The sequence below is a fragment of the Tursiops truncatus genome, chromosome 3 (genome assembly GCF_011762595.2).
Source record: "Tursiops truncatus isolate mTurTru1 chromosome 3, mTurTru1.mat.Y, whole genome shotgun sequence".
In the NCBI taxonomy this organism is placed as follows: Eukaryota; Metazoa; Chordata; class Mammalia; order Artiodactyla; family Delphinidae; genus Tursiops; species Tursiops truncatus.
Window position 1 is genome coordinate 146,706,911 of NC_047036.1, and position 24,009 is coordinate 146,730,919.

Sequence of the window (24,009 nt, forward strand, 5' to 3'; positions counted from 1 at the left end):
TTAAGTACGCTGATGCTCATGTTTTTTCCTGTGTCATAAGTAATAAAGTCCTTTGTCTCTGACTCAGGAGTCTCATGGATTCTGCCAGCATCCGTGAAAGAGTAAAAGGCTCTTATTAGCTTGAAAGTAAGGTAAAATCAAATCCCAGAACCAATGATTACTGATTCCAAGTCTGGGCCAGGAAAAGTAGGAGACATGCCTGGAATATCCTTTACCAGAGAAAATGAGAAATTGCTGAGAAAGATGGCAACACATCCAAAGGATATAAAATGCAGCCTGAAGGAGCTCTCATTGGCCAAATCTGGGACAATCTGAACATCAAAATAAATAATGATAGTAACAGATTATAACCTATTGAACAAGACAGGAACCCACGACTTCATACTGATTTAAGTACACAAACAGGCAAAAGATGTATGCTCTGCTCTACATAGAGGATGGAAGATAGGACCTCTTTTTGGTTTGTTTGTTTTTAAGAAACTATTCCCCATTTCCCAATATTTATTTGTGGTTCCCGCCTCCTTCCTCAGGCCGTGAGGTCTGGATGAGAATCTCTGCTTCAGATGTGGAACAACACACGAAGCATTCCTGGTCCATCAAAGCAGGCCATGCTTTTGGCCATTGAAACTAGTTCGGAGATGGGCACTTGACCTAGCCTTTCCAACCAAAGTGAACCTCAAAAGTTTTGTGAGAAAAAAAAAAAAAAAACCTTTACTCTTTCCCATTGGGCTTGAATTTGAAAGGGTGTGACTTTAGAGCTGCTTGGCCATCTTGTCACCATAAAGGAAGATCCCGGAACTCTTGGGGACACCGTGCTGAACCTGTGAATGAATGGTGTCATGTTGTCTGGAGGCCCAGTGACTTGTGAGCATCCTTGATATGCATGTGTGTTTCTTCCACACCACCAAGCAATTAACTCAATTCAATCCTGACACTATCTACCCGGTGAGAGCATTAGATCCCACAGGTGAAGGGCTCAGTCCTACAAAACTGCGCCACTTCAGATGGCATTCTCAAGTCCAGGTTGTCACCTGTGCTTCTAATTAACTGGCTATAGATCAGGGGTTCCCATGACCCCCTCCTCAAGTTCCATTGATTGTCTAGAGTGGTTCACAGAACTCAGAGAAATATTTACTTGCATCTACCAGTTTATTATACAAGGATGTAACTCGGGAACAGTCAGATGGAAGAGACGCATAGAACAAGGTTTGTATGTGGGAAGGGCACTGTCCTTCCATGCCCTCTCGGAGTGCACCACTCTCTCAGCATCTCCACAAGTTCACCGACCCAGAAGCTCTCCGAACCCATCCTTTCGGGGTTTTATGGAGGCTTCATTATATAGGCATTCGAATAAATTACGCAGGTTTGATTGACTTGTTGGCTATTGGTGATTGAACTAAATCTTCAGCCCCTCTCCATTCCTTGGAGGTCGGAGGGTAGGAAAGTTCCAACCATTTAATCTCATGGTAAGTTCCCCTGGGCAAGCGGTCCCCATGCTTAGTTGATCTAGAGCCTTTCCAAAAGTCACTCATTAACATAACAGAAGACACCTTTCTTGTTTATCACTTAGGAAATTCCAAGGGTTTTAGGAGCTCTGTGCCAGAAATGGGGAGGAAGACCAAAAACAAATTTCTTATTATAGATCACAATATGTTTATTCATCCTTATGAATTCTTCCTACAGGAGAATTCAGAAATTTTGCTTCTCTAGCCTCTTTGCACCTAGCCACAGGCCTGTATTCTGGGTGTCACCTGTAAAATGTATTTATGCAGATTTTGAATATAAAGTAGCCAAGGTGGGCAAGGAGTCATTGCTCAAAACACACGTTTCTGGTGAAGGTAGCAGCAGAGGCCTCTGGATGCAAGGGTGGTTGAAAAGTCACATTACTGGCACTGGACGAGCATCAGTGTTGGCAGAAGTATTAGTTGCACTGAAGTTGATTTCCTGACAGCGATGCAAGCTATAGCGTTCACTGCTTGGTCATCACAGTGGCAACGGTTTTCTCATCATATTGATTCCCCAACATTTTGGGGGACATTATTTCTGGAAACTTAGCCTTGACCCTGATTCTTCAGCCCTTGCGACAATTCTAAATTACCCAATACCCTTTCATTAATCTCCTTTTCTGCTTAATAAGCTGGATTTGATTTCTGTTACACACATCTGAAATTCCTCCCTGTTTTTTAAAAAAATATTGGTACCACGAGTCGGGTAACGACAGTAACAGAACTTAAAACTTAGGAGAAGAAGGACCTGATCATTAATGGCTGAAGCAGATGACTTTTTATGCAGTGGCAAATGTTTGGTCAAATTGTCTGCTCTACCATAAGACTTCATGCCAATTGAGGTTATAGAGTCAGAAGAAATGATAGGAAAATTCCAGAATATTAGTCCATGCTGGTTACTTCTTGCCATTTTTAATAAAATTCTAAAAGAGAGAGATGATCTCAGACAAGAGCTAGCCAGCCTGCAAGCAGGTGAAAGGGATACAGCTTTCCTGAGAGAGGCACTACTGTATCTGACTGCAGCCCACTTTCTCAATTGACTGAGAATCCCATAATTTGAAGCTACATAAATGGAAAAAGCCCAAGTAACAGCAATGAAGCTAAAGCATTAGCAGGAAATTAGATCAGTGCCTCAGTTTATGGTTTAGAACCTCCCCTTAAGAGTTCTCTGTCAAGGGACTTCCCTGGTGGCGCAGTGGTTAAGAATCCACCTGCCAATGCAGGGGACATGGGTTCGAGCCCTGGTCCGGGAAGATCCCACATGCCGTGGAGCAGCTAAGCCTGTGCACCACAACCACTGAGCCCACGTGCCACAACTACTGAAGCTCATGCTACAGCCCATGCTCCGCAACGAGAGAAGCCACCGCAATGAGAAGCCTGCACACCACAAGGATGAGTAGCCCCTGCTCGCTGCAACTAGAGAAAGCCCACACACAGCAACGAAGACCACTGCAGCCAAAAATAAATAAATAAATTGTCAAATAAAGGAGGAGCATCAGTCAACATGCAAAGATCCAACGAAAGGAGGTGTTTCTCCACCCAAGGTTACTATTTTTAACTGCTCCAAAGAAACACCCGATAAACAAGGACGAGAGGGTTGGGCAGAGCACAGAGAAAGAGTAGGTAAGAGATGGGACTATTTAGGCTTCCATGCTACCTCTAGATGAAATCTTTGTTGTGGTTACTTACACATGGAAGTCCCCGAAATCAAAGACTGAATCTCTATTACATTTTTGAGGGATGTATTATTTTCAAAACAATCTGAGCCTGGCCTATGATAGCCTGTGACTGTTAAACCCTGAAAATAATCTCTGGGGGTCAAACTCTCACCAAGAAGAAATAAGCCACTAAAGCTGTGCAGCCCCCAGAAGAGACACCCATCCCAATAACTGTCTCAGATGTAACTGAGATACCAGATAGGTATCATCCTCTCACATCTGGACCAGATGAGTGGGCTGCACATCATCACCCAGATTCCTGGGCTTGGAGATGGATGCAGTAACTGACTTTGGGTAATACATTGAGTATATATCCAGAAAGAAAGGCGTGTGTGGAGGTTGGGTAAATAAAAGGATGAACTACAGCAGACATTTTTAATTGGTTCCCAACAGCCACTGACAACTCTCTCCTTCCTCACGTCCCTCTACCAGCACAGCTGAAAACTATTCACCTTTCCAGACTCCTTTGCAGCTAAGGGTGGTCACGTGACCCAACACAATGAACAGTACAATGTAAGGGAAATCATTAGGGAGGCTTCCAGGAATGTTTTTTTAAAAGAGATAGGCTCAGCTGACATAAGTAAGGCAATTAAACTTTTTCTTTAAAAAAAAAATCAAAAATATTACATACAAAGTTGAAGTGTCCTTTGACCACCCCTCAATTTTTTCCTCTTACCCTCCCCTCCTCTCCTGTTATCAGGTTGGTATGTCCCCTGCCAGACCAATCCCACGCATTTGAATATGTTTGTATTTGTATACATCCAATATATGTGTGTGTGTGTGTGTGTGTGTGTGTGTGTGCATAAAACAGTGTGTATATGATATATAATATTGTTGTGGTTACATATATGGTATCATATTGAGGGTATCACTGTGCAACATGACTTTCTCATTCAACAATGTATCTTAGAGGTATTTCCATGCCATACTTATAGGATCTACCTCATTCTCTTTACCCGCTTCATGATTTTCTACGGATGGTCCGCAATTTATTTAGCCATTTCTTTTTATTGATGGACATTGAGACCGTTTCCAATTTCACTATTTATTTCTTATTCTCAGAAATAACACTGGAATGAGAATTCTTGTCCAAGGCTCTTCGTACACATGTGCAAGTATTTCTCTAGGGTAGATACTCAGAAGTGTAATCGCTGGGTCATAGGCTATGCACATTTTTTATTTTTATGTCCTTTTAAAATTTTAATAGATCCTGCCAAATTTCCCTCCAAAGTGGCAGTACAAATTTATAGTCTCTCAGCAGTGCATGAGAATTCCCCACACTCTCAACAACTTGATTTTTTTTTTTTTTCTAATCTGATGGGTAAGAAATGGCTTCTGATGTGTCCCCTTGCAATTTTCTAAAGAGTAGTGAGTTCAGCTTCATTTTCCCAATTCTTATCTCAGCAGGGGCTTGTTTTGGCCCCAGCAGCTCAGTGGGTTCAGGTCAAGCATCTACATTATGTAAAGGAAGGGTCTCTGGAGTGGGAACCACCAGAATCAGGTTCTCATGTCTTTGCTACAGGAACTCAGGGAAGTTACTGAACCTTCCTGGCTCACAGAGCAGCATGGCTATTAAATGAGACAATGCACAGAAGGGATTCAGCCCAGTGCTTGGCACAGCAAAAGCATCCAGTAAATAGCAGCTATCATTATTATTATTATTATGACCACCATCTCTACTTTCCTGAAATGTGATAGGAAGCTGCTGACACGGCAGCTCCCAGTAGACCCCACCTCCTGGTATTCACCCCCTGGTGCAATCTCCTCCTCTTGAGTGTGTGTTGAACCTAGTGACCCACTTAATGCAAAGATTACAGCAGAAGTGATGGGATATCACTTCCATGATTAGGCTGTGAAAGACTGTGGCTTCCATCTTGCTGACATACTCCTATTGCCTTCTTGGTTTGTACATCTTGATGAAGGAAGCAGCCGTGCTGGAGGGGCCCACATAGCAAGGACTGAGGGCACCCTTCAGCTCTCAGACAGTGAGAAACTGAGGCCAACATCCCATGGGGAACTGAAAGCTGCCAGGAACAATGTCAGTGAGCTTGGAGGCCAACCCTTCCCTAGTCATCCCTACAGCCCTGGGTGACACCTTGACTGCAGCCTGTGAGGGACCCTGAGCCAGAGCACCCAGCTAAGCCACACCCAGACTCCTGACCTGCAGAAACTGTGGGGTGGTAGTAAATGCTGTGATTTCAAGACATTGAGTTTGGGAGTCATTTGTTACGTAGCAGCAGATAACTGATACACGATATTAGTTTCTCGAGGACTGCCTTTCTTGGTCAGTAGCATGAAACCCAGAATCTCTCCTAAAAACATGGCAAAAATGCCCATTTGACTGCAAATAAACCTGTTGAATAGTTCTCTAAGACAGGAAGATGTTGTGAGTTATTTCAAAGGCAAAAGCTTCCGGGTATTTTCATAGCTGTTAGCTTGATTTGCCACCCTGTGCTTATGAAGGTGGGAGGCGATGCATTGTGACAGAAGGAGCAAGGGTTTGACAGTCAGATGGACCTGGCTTTCAAGTTCAACTCTGCTGCTTCCTTGCTAGGCCACCTCAGGCATGTCAATTCTCCTCTCTGAGCCTCCATTTCCTCAACCATCAAAAGAGGTTTAAAAAAGAAAGCAACCCCCCCACCTCTTTTAATTGTGCAGATGCAAAGATACACGACATACCCAAGAAGCCAACACACAGTGACACGGAAATATTACTCTCTTCTTCCAAGACTTTTTGACCTTGAAATATTTGCCCCTTCACAACCAGAGAAAACACTGGAAAATATGCCACTGAAATGGTCAAGGAGAAATTCCAGCTCTGTTGAGCTTGTATGAAAAGAGAAGGGAGGTCCAGGCTTTTCTTCACAGGATTAAAAGTGGATGAGGTGTGAGAACCTATTCAGGAATGGACAGTACTGTAAGAGAATGTTATCAAAATGGTTGAGATATGCTTGCCCTCTGTTCAGCCTTGGAAAGGAAGAAAGAGAGAGAGAAGGATTTGGAGTGTTACCTAGAAGGCTGAGAGTTGATTTTTCTTTTAACTTTTCAGTTAATCTTTTTATTCACCTTCTAAGTAATTAGGGGCTGAAAAGTAAAGGTCTGCTGGCCTTGGATGGACCCTATCTGGGGCACTTTTCCTTCTTTTTTCCAAAAGAAATACTCTCTCTAAAACCACAAACCTGCACCTGTTTCCCCTGATTTAAAGGCCCCCAAAATGATGTTTTCAATTAGTAGATGCCTTTCTTTCTAAACTTGATCTCAGGCCAAAGCTTTATAGTTATTCATTTTCTCTCACAGCCCTCCCCCAAACAAACAGATAAGAAGAAGCAGCAAACATCCAGTGTTCCTTACCTTTCATTAACTTTCTCACTGTGATACTTCAAGCTTTTCCCTCAGTGGAAGCACGAATCCTTTGAAACTAGAGCGAGCAACAGCCCCAGGCCAATTCTGGGGATGGCCCAGACAGCCCAGTCTGAGGATGGCTTGAGAAGGACCGGTGGTGATGGCTTGAGTTTCAGCTTTGGCCAAGGCCTGCTTCTGCCTGTTTCCTCCCCAGCCAGAGCCCTGTCTAGACAGTCAACCCCATAGATTATTTCCATTTCAGCTCAGTTCCTTCCTTCACCTGCTCTGGAGCCATGGGGACTCATTGGTAAGGACTTTGGGGCCCTTCCAGAAAGATCCTTGCGTTCTCTGCTTCCAGGATGACCTAGCGGGTGGAGGATGGAGAGGAGGCATCTTCTGGTGTTTTGAAAAGTGGGCACAGAAAAGGAATGACCATGGGAGTCATTCCTACCACGCAGGTCTTCTCTGGGTGAAGGCAGCTTTGAAAAACATTCAGGCAGGTGACTTTTTAAAAAAGAGAGGTTTTGAGAAGCTGCAGTTGATATTTGCTTTTTTGGCTATTCTACATTCAATAATGTGATCAGTCCAATGCCCCAAGATTGTCATTGTCACCACAGAAGTGGAAGGGGCAGATGTCCCCTCCCACCAACCTAAAGCAGAGCACAGCCCTCTGGGTGGGTTGACCAGAGTTAGCAAGTAAAAATACAGGATGCCCAGTTACATTTGAACCTCAGATAAAGGTCTGCTAAAAAAATTTTATTATCTAAAATTCATACGTAACTGGGCATCCCGTGATTTTTCCCCAACAATGCCTGGAAGGAATGACTCAAAGGCAGAGTAAGAGATGGCTCACCATGGCTCCAGGAGGGTTAAGAGTCCAGGAGGGAATAGGAAGACCCAGAGCTGGCAGTGCCATTGGTGACGGCAAATGTGCCATTGCAATGGTGCCAGCAGCGTTAGGTGAAAGGAACCACCACTGGGCAAGGTCTTGTCCCTGCCTCAGTCTCCTCATCCTTCCACCTTCCTCCTGATTCTCAGAGCTGTCTGATAATCGTCCAAGAAATTCTTTTCTGATAATGCGTTTTTAACTGTAGTTTTCCTAAATGTATCTCCTGAGTTGAAAAAGAAAAAAGGCTCATCTCTCAGTCTGTCTCTGGGAAGTCCCACCCTAGGGACGGGGGCCAGGACCCCACCCTATCTGATCCCAGCCCCTCAGAAAGGGCTCGCCTTCTCCCTCAGGTGGGCGGATGCCCGGGAGGCCACTCCGCTGCCCTTGACTTGGAGAACCAGGCCAGGATGCAGAAAGGCTTCTGGCTGGCCCCGCCCACCTTCTTCTTTGCCGTTTGTGGGTTCACAAGGAAAGGGGCCATTTATGGAGTGGATTTTAGTGCAACGGGGTGCTGCCATCCCAATGCCGGCTGCATCTTCTTCGCCTCTGAAGGCCGGTGCTGGCAGGGGTAGGACTGTTTCTGCACTCCATCCTCCTCCAGTAAAGAGCCCCTCAGGTCCTCCTTCAGCCGAGAGCTGGTCCATCAAGCCACTTGCTAAAGAATTCGGCAGGGCACAGTACCCACAAAAAGGGAGGAGACCCTGCCCTTACGGCTCACTGCTGGGCTTATTCCTGGCTGCCCCACCACAGCTGCCTGGGACCTGCCCTCCACCCACTGACTCTGTCCCTCCACTTCTCCTTCAGCCCTTTCTTCCCTGCATGCCCCTGTTTAAAAACAAAGGGTTTGGAGCAGTACAAATTCTCGTTTGAGCCCTGGCTGTACCACTCTCTGAATATGATCTATCATTGTTCCTTTCTGAGCCTCAGCTTTCTCATCTGTAAAATGTGGGTAATAAATGAATCTAGCTTATGGGCTGCAGTAAGGATGCAGTGAAATGATGCAAGTGAGGTGCTTAAACAGTGCCAGACATCCCCTAGTCTCTGCTCAGGCCCACTCTTACAGAATCGGAACCTTAACCCATCCCAGGAGGCAGAGTCAGTTAAGCGTGCCAGCTGTGATGGACTTGTCTTCCCCACCTGGACCACAAGCCCACAGACAGTCCCTGTAGGATGCCACACAGAAAAGTCTCAACCAATGCTGGACAACCATGAATCGTGATAACGATAATCATCGCTCTCATTTATTTAGTGACCTTATATCCCAGGAACTGCAGTGGGGATCAAAATAAAATAAAATGACAAAAAAACCTGCCCTCATGAAGTTCCCATGCTTTATCTCAGTCAATGTTCACATTCACCCCATGAGGTAAGTACTACTGTTATGCCCATTTTACAGATTAGGAAATTGAGGCTCAGAGAGGGTAAGTGACTTGCCCAAGATCACTCAGCTTAGTAAGTAATCAAACTAAGAGTCAAACCCAGACTCCAGAGCCCCTCCCTTTATTACTACTTGGTTTACTCAAGCTTCATGAGAAGGCTGTGCAGTAGAGATTACCTGGCACCATTTTACCAATGATGAGGATAAAAGAGGCTGAGTCAGGATAAGTCACTCACCACAAGCCACCAGACTGGTCAGGCCCAGAGTTCCAAGTAAATGCTGGTGTTTATGAATCCACAAGGCCATGGTGCCTTCATCTTGCTGCCAGAAAGGTCACCTCTGAGCATCCCTGGAGGAGGCCAAGGACTGGGACATGGCGGGCACCTCAAAAACCCTCTTTCATTGAAAGAGACCCCATGCTCGACTCAGCTGTAATGAGAATGGCAGAGATAGAGACCATGGAGAAGTCAGGGCATCCACTTCAAGGTCAAAAGGAACTAGATGCTGAACTGGTCCTCACCTCATTTCTACTCCTTTCTGCTCATTTGTGGATGGCTGATGGGGACTGCCTTAGCCATGGCCCCTCCTTGCTCAGCCCCCCACGAGGGCTCAGGAAACCAAACCCAGTGCCACGTATGTTCGGCGACTCCCATCTGTAAACGGCTGCTCGTTCGAGTTCCTGTCTGAGCATCCTACTAAGTGACAGCCAAGCTCATTCTTCACAGCCCCATCCAAGGATTTTCAAAATGATCTTTCCCCTTTTTGAAAGCCTTTTTAAACCCAAACTACACTTTTGTTTTTAACTGCCAGCACCCCAGCCTACTCTAAAAACTAGGAACATTGGTGGTAAAGGAGCTCTGTCCACCTCTGTCCTGCATGGCTTCTGAGGCAAGGTGGGAATTCCTGCCTAAGTAAGAAGAGACTGGTGCCCACTCACCTCATTTTACTTCTGCATTTGCTACCTCTAGCTATTGGAATAGCACAGACCTGGGCGCAAATATAAGCACTCTCCTTGCAATTTGTAATTTAATTAATCTTATTCGTTACTAACTGATCCCCCTATGTATTGTTCAGGAATTTTAGCTGTTAAGTAACAGAAAACCAACTCAAGTTTAAGGGGAAAAAAGGAGGGGAATAGGGGTTAGGTATTTATTGGTTCATGAAACTCAAGAGTCCAGGATAGTATCAGTGCAGCTTCAGGCACAGCTGGATCCAGGAGCTCAAACAAAGTAGGACTCAGTCTCTCTCTATGTTTTTCTTTTTTTTTGTATTGGCTTCTGTTATGGGCTAAATTGTGCCCCCGCCCACCACCAAATTCATTTGTTGAAGTCCCAACTCCCCAGTACCTCAGAATGTGACTGTATTTTGTGAGAGGGTCTTTAAAGAGATAATTAAGGTAAAATGAGATCACATGGTGGGCCCTAACTCAATACAACTGGTGTCCTTATAAGAAGAGATTAGAATACAGATATGCACGAAGAAAAGACTATGTGAAGACACTGAAAGAAGATGCCCATCTGCAAGCCGAGGAGAGAAGCCTCAGAAAAAGCCAACCCTGATGATACCTTGATCTTGGACTTCCAGCTTCCAGAACTGTGAGGAAATACATTTCTGTTATGTAAGCCACCCAGTCTGTGGTACTTCGTGACGGCAGCGCTAGCAAACTAATACAGCTTCATTCTCAGTCAGAATCTTCTCACATAGTGACAGTAAGGCCTCTGCAGTTCCGGGTTTACCTGCCCGGCTCCGCAACCTGAAAGAGTCTCTTTTCCCTAGCAGATCTAAAAAAACAAAACAGGAGCTTCCCTGGTGGCGCAGTGGTTGAGAGTCTGCCTGCCGAGGCAGGGGACACAGGTTCATGACCCGGTCCGGGAGGATCCCACATGCCGCAGAGCGGCTGGGCCCGTGAGCCGTGGCCGCTGAGCCTTCGCGTCCAGAGCCTGTGCTCCGCAACGGGAGAGGCCCTCGTACCGCAAACAAACAAACAAAACCACAGTTGAATCTCATTGGCCTGACTTGGGTCACATCACATGTACACTCCTGAGCCAATCCCTGCAGCCAGGAAGATGGAAGAGGCTGATTGGCCAGACCTGAATCTTGTGCCCACCCCTCAAGTTACGTAGAGTCAGCCAAACCATGTGGCCTGGGAGCAAGGGGGTCAGGGGGACTACTCCCCTGGGGAAGATCAGGGCAAAGGGGAGAAGAGTGCAATGGCAGGAGGCTGAAACAGCAGGTGCCTGCTCTCCCTGGCTCTAATCTACCCCCAGCCACAATTCACCCTCCACTGAGCTGCCCGAGAGCTTTCTTCATTTCAGATCAGACGGTCTCACCCCCCTCCTTCAATAAAGCGTCATTATCTGTCCCTGCCTGCCTTTTCCATTTCCCGCCTTTGAATGCACCTCTCAGGATGCACCACAGCGCTTAGCACGCACCCTCAACTTTGGAGGCCTTGGGTCACCGCTTCCTCTACCTCAGAAACGTTCTCACTCCATCCTCAAGATACAGATTAAAAAATCACTCTCTGGGCTTCCCTGGTGGCGCAGTGGTTGAGAGTCCGCCTGCCGATGCAGGGGACGCGGGTTCGTGCCCTGGTCCGGGAGGATCCCGCGTGCCGCGGAGCAGCTGGGCCCGTGGGCCATGGCCGCTGAGCCTGCGCGTCCGGAGCCTGTGCTTCGCAGCGGGAGAGGCCACAGCGGTGAGAGGCCCGCGTACCGCAAAAAAAAAAAAAAAAATTACTCCCTTACATATTTGCAAACGAAGCAACTGTAAAAGGATTAATCTCCAAAATATACATGCAGCTCAATATCAAGAAAACAAACAACCCAATCCAAAAATGAGCAGAAGACCTAAATAGACATTTCTCCAAAGAAGATATACAGATTGCCAACAAACACCTGAAAGAACGCTCAATGTCACTGATCATTAGAGAAATGCAAGTCAAAACTACAATGAGATATCATCTCACACCGGTCAGGATGGCCATGATCAAAAAATCTACAAACAATAAATGCTGGAGAGGGTGTGGAGGAAAGGGAACCCTCTTGCACTGTTGGTGGGAATGTAAATTGATACAGCCACTATGGAGAACAGTATGGAGGTTCCTTAAAAATAAAAATAGAACTACCATATGACACAGCAATCCCACTCCTGGGCATATACCCTGAGAAAACCATAACTCAAAAAGACACATGCAACGCAATGTTCATTGCAGCACTATTTACAATAGCCAGGACATGGAAGCAACCTAAGTGTCCATCAACAGATGAATGGATAAAGAAGATGTGGCACAGATATACAATGGAATATTACTCAGCCATAAAAAGAAATGAAATTGAGTTATCTGTAGTGAGGTGGATGGACCTAGAGTCTGTCATACAGAGTGAAGTCAGAAAGAGAAAAACAAATACCGTGTGCTAACACATATATATGGAATCTAAAATAAAAAAATGTTTTTGAAGAACCTAGGGGCAGGACAGGAATAAAGACGCAGATGTAGAGAATGGACTTGAGGACACGGGGAGGGGGAAGGGTAAGCTGAGACGAAGTGAGAGAGTGGCATTGACATACATACACTACCAAATGTAAAACAGATAGCTACTGGGAAGCAGCTGCATAGCACAGGGAGATCAGTGACCACCTAGAGGGGTGGGATAGGGAGGGTGGGAGGGGGACGCAATAGGGAGGGGATATGGGGATATATGTATACATATAGCTGATGCACTTTGTTGTATAGCAGCAACTAACACAACAACATAAAGCAATTATACTCCAATAAAGATTTTTTTTTTAAAAGCAAACTAGCTGGTTTAATCAAGGGAAAAGTGGGGAAACATCTGTAATGAGAGCGCACAAAAGACAGAAAAATTTTTTTAATTGTACTGAAATAAATTTGAAAATCTTAAAAAAAAAAAATCACTCTCTCTGGGAATCCTTCCCTTTTGAACAGACCCATCTCATTTCCAAAGCACAGCTGGATAGCATGACGGTAAAAGGCTGGACAGACCACTTAGGTGCAAATCTGTTTGCTGTGTGACCTTAGGGTAAGTTACTTACATTTCTGTGCCTCCATTTTCCCAGGACCTAGCTCCTAGGATTGCCGACAGAAATGAATGGGTTAAGACATGAAAGCACTTGGAACAGTGTCTGGTACATGGAGAATGCCTAAGAAGCTTTCTCTCTTTTTACCTCCTGTTGGTTGAACACATCCCTATTGGGAATGACCTGTCCATTTCCCCTACGGAGTCTGGGTTCCGCTCTGAAGGAGGGAATGCCTGTTTATCACATTGGACCCCTGGGGTTCTGTAGGTGTGCTGTTTCCCCAGCACAGAAAAGGTGCTTGGAACTTCGAAACCCTGAATGCAGGTATGAGTGAGTAAGCAAAGCAAGTTCCTGCACACAGAGAAAGAGTCTCCAACAGCGAGTGGAACAGCATCCTCCTTCGGTCTGCAATCTGTGCAAACCCCACCTGGCCTGCAATGGCTCTCACCTCTGAGGCAACCCTACCCCTCTCCTCCAAGCCACTTTCCTCCCACCCCCTCCTCCTACTTCATTCAGCCCAAGTTCAAGGGCAAACCACCAGGAAAACCCAAAGAACGTTCATCGGATAAGTCACCCGATTACTAATCAGGTCCACCCACCCCACGGCTAACGACTATTTTCCCTGCGAAAAGTAAACACCGCCTCCTCCCCACCGCCTGACAGCAAAGCCATTAAACCCAGGAAGGGCGTGTCTCCACAGCAGCCCAGAAACAACTTGAAAGTGGAAAAATACGGTGGATTTGGTGATTCAGTGGTCGTTAAGATAGCCAGAATGTTTGGTTTCAGCTCACATGGAACCTATTCCTCTCCCCTACTGGTCTCTTCTAAGATGAGAGGGGGCAGAGCCTCAGAAGACACCTGAGCAGGTTGGATGTCTTTGTGACCCCGCCGGCGAGTTAACCCAGCCCTTGAGTTTCTTTCCGATTTGCCCCCTATGCGTGGGGCTGCCTGGAGGTGCCCAAAGGTTCTCACCCAGGCAGGCGAACTTGAACAGCGCCCCCTGGAGGAAGCCAAAGCAGTGCTCGAGAAACCAGGGAGCAAGGCCCCCAGCACTTGGGCGACACATTTGGCTCCAGCTTCTGGCAGCTCAGGCAGAAAGAGAAACACATCGGGTTGCATAGTTTTCATTTTCCAACAACAGAAAGCATGTTCAAACCTTGGCAGAGACAACATTTTTACTGGAACCAGGCTGCAGAAGGAATGTCTTGGGGCGCTGCAGGTTTAAAGGACCCTGGGTGACAGGCTGGGTGATCCCTGTAACTGCAGCTTCATTGTCCCCACGTTGGTTCTTTCACTCTCAGAACAAACACCTGCTGAGCTGGCATGCTGTGCCTGCCCTTGGCTGGGCCCAGGCCGCAGAGGGGGCATGGCACACTCCTTGCTGCCCAAGGCTTCCGGATCACTCCCTCCTTCAGCATTGAGGATGCCTGCTCCTTGGGTTATCACCTCCATCCACCCATCAGTAACAGCATGACAGCAGTGTTACTCTAACGGCTGCATGGGACTTCCTCCCTCACCTCCAGAACATAATCATTTGGAGAAAAGATGGGACCAGGGGTAGCCCCCACACCCAGGGGCACCCTGTGTCCCAGTAGCCAGCCTCCCACTTCGTCTTTGCTAACAGAACCCCTGTCTTGGTAGGGTGTGCCAGGCCCTAGGGGATACATGATTGATCTAAGAAAGCTAGGACGCCTCCATTCCCGTATATTAGAGACTTATTTTCCCATCCCTTGTAGCTAAGTCTGAGCCTGTGACCCAGTGCTGGTCAAAGAGATGTCTGCTAAGGCCTCTGGGAAAGTTCTTTCCTCCTTAATAAATGGAAAGCCCCTATTTTCAACCTTGAACACCATGTGTGAAGACATGATGCTTTGAGCTGTGGCAGCCATCTTAGGACAATGAGGTAATAAGGCTGGACTCTTAAAGGAAATACATGGAAGATGGCAACATAAAGAGAGAGAGTCCTGGATGTTAACTTGGAATCATTGAACCCACCCGGGACCAACTGTCTCCCTGAAGACATCTAGTAGAAAATGTCTTTATTGCTTATACTACTGTTAGCTCATTATCCTCTCACTTGCAGCCAAATACATCCTAATTAATACAACAGGTATATACACAACATAGGGAAATTCAGTCCTGGGGAGACCACAGGCAGTCATGAAAAGAAAGCTTGCTTTGGAATAAAATGATTTTTGGCTTTCATCTTGGGCTCTAGCATTTATTTGCTATGCATTCTTGGAGAATCATTTTTACCTCTCTAAGCCCCTGTTTCCTTGCTGGATTGATGTAAAGATGATGGGGGAGAATAGATGAGAAAGCACTGGACCCACTCTCTGCTTGGTCGCCTGGCTGCTGCCTGCCTATCTTGTTCACTACACTTCCCCAGGCTTCTAGAGGCAGGCCTAACATGTGGGAGGCATCCGATAAAGTTTTGTTGAACAAAGGAATAAATTCCTTTCCTTCCCTCTTATAAAATGAGGTTTCAGGGCTTCCCTGGTGGCGCAGTGGTTGAGAGTCCGCCTGCCGATGCAAGGGACACGGGTTCGTGCCCCGGTCCGGGAAGATCCCACATGCCGCGGAGCGGCTGGGCCCGTGAGCCATGGCCGCTGAGCCTGTGCGTCCAGAGCCTGTGCTCCGCAACGGGAGAGGCCACAACAGTGAGAGGCCCGTGTACCGCAAAAAAAAAAAAAAAAAAAAAAAAAAAAAAAAAAAAAATGAGGTTTCAGTGGTATATTGGTTTGCTAGGGCTGCCAAAACAAAATAGCACAGACTAGGCGACTTAAACAACAGAAATGTATTTTCTTGCAGTTCTGGAGGCTGGAAGGCCAAGATCAAGGTGCTGCAAGTTCGCTTTCTTCTGAGGCCTCTCTTCTTGGCTTGCAGATGGCCACCTTCTTCCTCTGTCTTCACATGGTCTACCCTCTGTGTCCTCACTTCCCTGGTGTCTTTCTGTGTGTCCAAATTTCCTTTTCTTATAAGGACATCAGTCCTATTGGATTAGGTCCTGCCCTAATGACCCCATTCTAACTTAAGTGCCTCTTTAAAGGCCCTATCTCCAAATGCAGTCCAATTTTGAGGTACTGGGGGTTAGGGCTTCCACGTATGAGTTTGAGGGAGACACAGCTGGTTATTGCCAGATTTATCCCTCATTGCTTAATTTGGGTCTTCCCCTCATTCCCTGCATGTCCTCTGGTCATTTGGGCTTCAATCATGGAATGGTTAATGAAGATCATTTTGATAACTGTTATCATAACATTCATTTGACAAACACTGGCATAGCCCTTTTGGACTTTTTTTCCAAAGCACTTTCCGTATCTATGGTCCCACTGTCTCGTGGGTGGTTCTCATTTTGCACACGAGAACACAAAAGCCTAGAGAGGTCAATTGACTTTCCCAAGGTTATTTGCTAATAGTTGGATCAAAGGACAAGGGGCCAGGTGTGTCTGACGCTGAGCGCTGGCTTCTCCGCACAGCCTGGTGTGTGTGTTGGGGGTGGGTATCTTAAGGTGCTGTGGGTGATGGCAGGGATCCCAGGCCTCTTCTTCGAGGAAGCTCTGCTCTGTGACAGCCCCTGCCATCTCCCACCCCTGCCTGTCTTTCACTTCATGGCCCAATCACACAACGCTTCCCCACACACACACACCCTCTCGCCTGGACAGGCTGTGCCTCCGCTGAGACCACCCTTCCCTACATCCTCCCTGCCTTCATGATCCCCCCAGAAAGGCCTACGCCCCCTCTCCCTATAATCTCAATGCATAGCCCTGACCTCAAGGAGTTAGTCCTGCTGGTGATGGCCTCCGTCTTGGGCCAGGAGGATTTCCTGTTGCTTCTGTGCCCTCAGCACTGGGCAGCACAGGACTGGGCAGAGTGTCCCTGCCCAGTGAATATGGCTCTGCACTGAGGTGAAGCCCGTGGACAGACATGGCAGCCTGTTCCCCTGCGGAGCGAATGTTTTAGTTATTTTAGAGATCAGGGGAAGGGAGAGTTAACTGAGGGCCAAGGCCGTGGGGAGGGGCTGCAGGGGATGAAGATGGGCCTCAGTGGTCACAGGTGTCCAGGAGGGAGGGGGATTCAGCTTGTGCACAGACCTTCCCCATCCTAGAAAAACAAGAAGCTGGCTTCCCCTCCTGTCCTTTTCTTTTGTTTTTTTTTTTGGCTGCGTTGGGTCTTCGTTGCTGTGCACGGGCTTTCTCTAGTTGTGGTGAGCGGGGGCTACTCTTCATTGTGGTGCGCGGGCTTCCCATTGCGGTGGCTTCTCTTGTTGCGCAGCACGGGCTCTAGGTACGTGGGCTTCAGTAGTTGTGGCACGTGGGCTCAGGAGTTGTGGCGCACGGGCTTAGTTGCTCTGCGGCATGTGGGATCTTCCCGGACCAGGGCTTGAACCCATGTCCCCTGCATCGGCAGGTGGATTCTTAACCACTGCAGCACCAGGGAAGTCCTATGTCCTATCTTTGGGCCAAAAGGAGAGAGTCCACACCTGAGCATCCCACGTGCAAGTTTCTTGCCCAAGGAAGGGGGAAAATCCTATCTTCCTGCCAAGGAGAAGGCCTAGCTCACTTTTGGTAGAGAAATAATGACATCCAGTGGACATCCACGTCATCCTCAGACTCGGGCCATGGCTTCCCTGGCCAGGAGGCCTTCCGGGGCTGGGACAACGGGGAGCAGTGAATTGAGCACTGCAAAGCTGAGCTGGAATCTTGATTCTACCTCTTAAGCTGTGTGACCTTGGGTAAGTCACTTCCCCTCTCTGGACCTCTGTCTCCTCCATGAAAAAGGAGGGACTCCGAGAGCCCTTATTGTAAAGTATTAAGCAAACAGGGTTCTCCTACTATCAGAACTCCGGTTTCTCGTTAACAATAAGTTCAAGGCTGTACTACAAACTAGCAGGGCAAGCTTTGGAATCAGACAGCCCTGGGTTCAAATGCCGAATTCCCGACTGAATGACCCGAAGCAAGTAACCATCTCCTTGAGCACTTAGTTCTGCAAAACAGGTTCATGGTTGTTTCCAAACGCAAAGGTTGTTGCCAGTATGGGATCTTATTGTGGGTGCACAGGCAACAGCATTCCTGGAATATGGGAAGGCGGACAGGTCCCCACCTGGGGGCACAGAGGAGAGCTTCAAGTCCCCATATTTCCTGAGCAGGCTCCAGCAGCCCTCTAGGCATGTCCAGGGGGTATGGCTGAGATCCCACGGGGCTCCAGAGGCCTAGGCCATGGTTTGGTAGAACAGTCACCCAGGCCAAGGGAGCCAGGCTGGAGAGAAGTGGATGGGAGGCAGGGGAGAGACAGACTCCAGGCCACCATCCCATCGAGAGGGAAAGAGGAAGCTGGGAAGGCGGGGACAATCACATCTGAACGGGACTGAACTGGAAACCCAATCAACAGGGCTGGAGTCCCTGAACTGGAGTGAGGCAAGGCGGGAAATGACTAGTGAAGGGCTGCGAGGCACACAGGGGAGCTCAGAAACCAGAGTTGTCAGCCTGTGTTCTAGAAACAAAGTTGCATTTTTGCATGCGAGTCTGTGACTGAGACAGGAATACTATTGACTAAGGCAAAGCATGTGGAAATAGGAGGCTCTCAGGAGAGGTTGCCTGCCTCTCTGTTCCTTTACCTCTCCGTGAAATGAGTTCCTGCTTGTGGAGAGCCCCATCCGTGTCACAGGTCTACATGTGCTGGGGCACTCGTCCCATTCATCTGGATCTCCTGGGAATGTGTCTGTGATTGTAACCCCTCACACGTTAGCCCAGCCTGGGCAGGAGACAAATTCTCAGCACTTGTAATCGCACTCTCTAACCCCGCAACAAACCTGCAAGGGAAGTATCATGCCCCCTCCCCGCCCACTTTATAAACAAGGAGGATGCTGGAGCCCTGAGAGGGTGTGTGAGGTTCCCTGAATGGCACAGGTAGAAAACTGAAGGGCCAGAGACTGAACCTGGCCTCTGGCCACTGCCTCCCAAGGACTCTGGATGGGATTCACTGAGGCCCCGCTGTGTGCAAGGCCTCGTGCTGAGGCTTCATGATGAAACAGAAAAAGTTAACGTTTATTCAGCAAGTATTACATCCCGTGCTCTGTAATGGAAGTAAAGTATGTAATACTTGACTGCATTGTCTCATTTATTCCTCACAAAATTCCTATGAACTGCTCTTCCCCTTCCTCCCATTTTGCAGATGAGGAAACTGAGGCTCGAGGAGGTTACATGAGTCACCTAAGGTCACTCAGCCAGTCAGTGGTAGGACTCAGTCTATGCAGATGCCGACGTCCTCACGCTTAACCCTTCTGTGATTCCTGGGGAGGCGGGCATGCTGTAACAGAAGCCGGGTAACACCTGGACAGGTACGGCACCTGCACTCCAGAAGATCTTTCAGGCCTCCACTGTGCCTGTCAGTTGCTCTCATCATCACCTACCTGCCTGAAATTTGGCATACCCTAATGCTGCAGTATAAAATATCTCTTTTCTCTTTCCTTCTTAACTAGCTCTGTGACATTGGATAAGTGCCTCTACCTCTCTGAGCCTCAGTGTTCTCACGCATGGATTGGGGCCTGTAAGTCCCAGGTACAAAAGTACCGTGAGCTGTGGTTTTCGTCCCACAACCCTCTGCTCCCTGAGCATACCTGTGAGGTACTCTCTACCCACCCAGCCTGGATTCCGGCCACCAGCTCTCCTGTCCTGGCTCTTAGTGTGGCCCCTGCAACAAGCCAGCACATCTGCCTGAGAACGCCATGGAACTCTGCCCCTGAGCCAGGGTCCTGCCAGCAAAGAGTTTAAGCAAATAGAACTGGGCTGAAACGAAATGGTCTATTGGTTGTAAAGAGTTGCGCCTCATGCTTGTGCTCTCAGGTTTCATGATAATCCAAGCGATGGTTCTCCAGAGAAGGATTAGGAAGAAAACGGTTGGGGGCTCTGAAGGGAGCGGAGAAAAAACAGGCATGGACCCAAGGCAAGCATTGCCAAGAAACGGCCCCAGAGGGTCAATAAAACAAAGATGGGGGGCAATGATTGAGGCACAGGAGGAAAGGAAAAGTGGGGCTCTTTCCAACTCTTCTAGTGCCTAAGTCAGACCTTCACCAGCGAGAGAGCTTACCACTAAATTCGTGGAGAAGGACTACCAGCCCCCCCAAAAACCACTGTGGTCAGAAGCTGGGATGGGCACCTTGATGGGGAGCCGGGGCTGCGAGCTCAAATGCCCTCCAAGGCCGTGCAGGTAAAGCACGAAGAGCATAAAGAAAACAACAGACACACAGGATGAGGCATGACAGCTGATGCTCAGCCTCAGTCTCAGGAAGGCAATTGGGAGCGACGCGGACTGTGGTGCTGGGGACAGCTGGGACTGAGCTGTCAGCCCCAGCCAATCTCTATCAGGCAGGAATACAGGCCCGGGATTGCCAATCTTCTGATTTTTTGCAAGAGAAGTAGGAAAGAATGAATTTTGTTTTTTAATGTGCAGGTTCTCAATTTTAAAACATTGGCAACTAATTCAAGTGTTTTTTTCCTCTAAGTACTATGTGGGCCAAACAAAATATATCAGGAAGCCAAATTTGACTCACAGGCCAAGGGTTTGCAATTTCTGAAGTTTTGTGTCATGGTAAATGCAATGGAATCCGTCTGGGTTCAAACCCCAGTTCTCCCATCTGCTTTGGGGTGACCTTGGGCAAGCCATCTAGCCTTTCCAAGTCTCAGTTAACTCATCTGTAAAATGGGTATAATAGTAGCATCTACTAATATGATATTTGAGAAAATTATATGAAATTATGTCATGGAAATTCCTTGGCACAATGCCCAGCACATGGTAAGCCCTCTAGAAATTTTAGCTATTATTAATAACGCACCCAGAAGGATAAAGATAGGGCAGCAGGAATGGGCCGAGAAGGAGGCCGAGAAAACAGATCAAGCAGGCGAAACAGGGCCAAGTCTGAAAAGGCCAATCAACAATTTCCTGTCTTGATGCGTCAGGAATGGCCCTTAAGAGATTATTGTCACAAACTGGCCTCAAATCGACAAGAGAATTTTGACCAGGTTGGGCAGTGACCTGAAAGGTGGTGGCCCTCCACTATTCCTCTACCTCCTTCCAGAACATCATCAAAGAGGCTCTTGTGAAACTTCTGGATTGTTGTAGAGCAAAAGGTGGTTAGGGAGGGTGCCCTGCAGGGGGCAAAGTTGTGCCCCAGGTCTGTGGCTCGTTCACTGCCCAGCTGTGTGATTTTGGCTGTGTCATTTCTTCTCCCGCTGAGACTCCACTTACCCATCTGTAAAATGGGATGATAATACCAGCCTCTCAGGATACCGCTGGGGATTAGGAATAATTCAGTGTAGCGTCTGGTGCAGAGCTCATGTACCACAAATGGGGGCTGCCATTATTGGTTATTGTGGTTACAGTTTGTATTATTAATGGGGCAGTTGAGGTGCTTGCCTGACCAGCAACCATTGCCCTCTTTTCAGGTAACTGTCTTAGTTTTCCTATGGGGAACCATCCCCTCCCCATTCCCAACTGAATAGTTCAATTGGTGTTGGCTCCACCCCTGGCTCGAGGGACAGGGGTGTGAATCAGGCGTAGCTAATGAGAGTAGCATAGTCTCCTGGGCCAATGGGAATGAGATCCAGGCTTTCATTCAAACTATGAGAGCAGAGAAGCTCTCCCTTTACCACCAGATCTGTTGTAGTGAGGAGTAGGCCGGAGCTGCTGGCAGCCGTCTCACCACCACATGGGAAGAGCCTAACTAAGAATGGAGCCAAAATCGAGGAAATCAGAGCAAAGAGCTGGAAAAATTCTTGATCCTTGATAACATTGCTTAAGCACCTGGATCCAGCTGTGCCTGAGGCTCACACTATGCTGGGCTATTCCATTACAGGAGCCAAAAATAATTTCCCTTTTTTGCTCTTAGAACATTTTGAATGGGGCCTTCTGTAACTTGCAGCCAAGAACCTCAACAGATACATGAGCCTTAAAGATGAGTTAAGAAAAATGCCCAAAAGGGAGTTTAATCAGTTGGCAGTTCTTATACGCTCTCAGAGCATGCTCTGAGTGTGACAGCACTATATTCCTTCTTCTGAGAGGATGGTAGTATACTCTGAAAGCCTTTGGTCAGGCTTTCCTTAAAGTAATTGTTCTCAACCGGGACGGTTTTGCCCCCCAGAGGACCTTAGGCATGTCTGGAGAGATTTCTGGTTGTCACGGTGGGGCAAAGGGGAGGAAGTGCTGCTGGCATCTAGGGGGTAGAGGCCAGGGATGCTGCCAAACGTCCTACAATGCACGAGATAGCCCCTCCCCCAACCAAGTATGATCCCCTCCAAACGTCAACAGTGCTGAGGTTGAGAAATCCAGAAGAAGCAATGCATCATCCAGCATTTTACTCCCACCAGCTCTCCTCTACACCCAGAGCTTCCCGGGGGTCTTAAAGTACAACATACTTGAAGACAAAAACCAGGCTCTTAGGGAACTTTATTACTTCGTGATGTCCTCTTGGACTCAAACCCAATTGACTCAAACCCAATTCAAAGAAGCTGCCCAGAGTTTACACACAGGTTATGCATCATCCCCTCCCATTACCATAACAACCACACCTCATAACTACTGGACCAACAGGATGAGCAGGCAACCTCTCTGAAGACAGTCTCATCCAGTGACACCTGCATGGCTTCCCACATCCGGCAGTAATGATCAAACCAATCAGCAAATTATATAAATCCCACATATCCAATAAAGAGGAAAGATAGCATTCCCTTTCTATCCAGAGGAACATTTCTCAGTGTGTTGCTGCTCCAACACTAGTCCTGTGAGATAATCATAGGATTAAAATATATATATATATATATATATATATATATATATATATATCAAAATCAAATAAGTGTGGGAAACGTGAAAGCCTCCATTACCTTGTGGGCAGAAGGCTCTGGTAAGTCCTACAGTTTAAAAAACCTGTTTAACTTTCTTGAACTTGGTATTTCCCAAATTCCCATGATCACAGAATCCTTTTTCACTTATAATACTTATTTAATATTTCATAGGACTATTGCCCCACAGGACACCCACTGGGAAACATTTCAAGGGAACTACAGAGAAAATGAAATATTAATGAGATATAAAAGCAGATCTGGGGAAACCAAGTAACGGTGGAAACAGACCAAGTTCCTTTGGCCAGAGAACTGTGCCTTAAACTTCTCAGCATGGCTCATCCTAGTTTCATTTGAGCATCCCTACCTTTTTATGGCTACTCCAAAAGAGGCTCTTGAGGGCTGAACGACTGTCAGGCGCTGGGCTAGACAGTGGGATTGAGAGAAAAGTCAGACTCCACTAGATACTGCAGTGATGGGTAGGATTTGGAGAAACTGTCATGGAAGAGATGATGCTGTTCTGTAGATGCCAGCCTTCCTGGGGAGCCTTCTCATGTGAGGGAGAATGGAGGGATTGACCCCTTGAATCTTAAAATCTTCAAGTAATTTCAGGAGCATGCAATTCCTACATATCAGTTATATTGACCTCTCCAAGTTTAACAAGGAGCTGGGCAGGCACAGGGGGTCGGAGGAACAGTGCCCTGACCCGTGAATGGTGGCGTCAGGCACAGCCAAGTGCCTTCCTAAAGGAGACCACCCCATCCAAGGCCGCTGTAGAGGGAAATAACTTTAGGCTGTGCTTGATCAAGGGGCGGCCACGGATTGGACAAAAGATGGGCACCTGACTCAAGGGCAGCCCATCCATTGGCTGGTTGGTGACCTATGAGGAGGCCAGAACAAAAAACCCTGCCCAGTAATTTCAAGTAATTGAGTTGATGGGTTCTGTGCTTCTAAGATTTAAATAGGAAAAATATGGAGTGAGTCAGCAAGTTGGTGGCAGAAGAAAAAGAGGCACAAGTAACAAGCTGACACTGCAGCGATGGAATGAAGATGCGTGAGCTCCTGCTCTGAAGGGATCAGAGAGCAAAGAGCCTGCCCCAAATCCTGACCTCAGAGACTCACACGCAGAGCCAGGAGCCAGGCTCCAGGCTGTTGACCCAGAGTCCTGGCTCCTAATCAGTGGGGCAGCACAGGGAGCCCAGGAGTCTGCTGTTCTCCGAGGAGCCAGTGTCAGCCTCAGGCTGACGTCACCCAAAGAAAGGCGCCGTTTTTAGAGCCTGCAGTTAGGAGAACTGGGACCTTGATA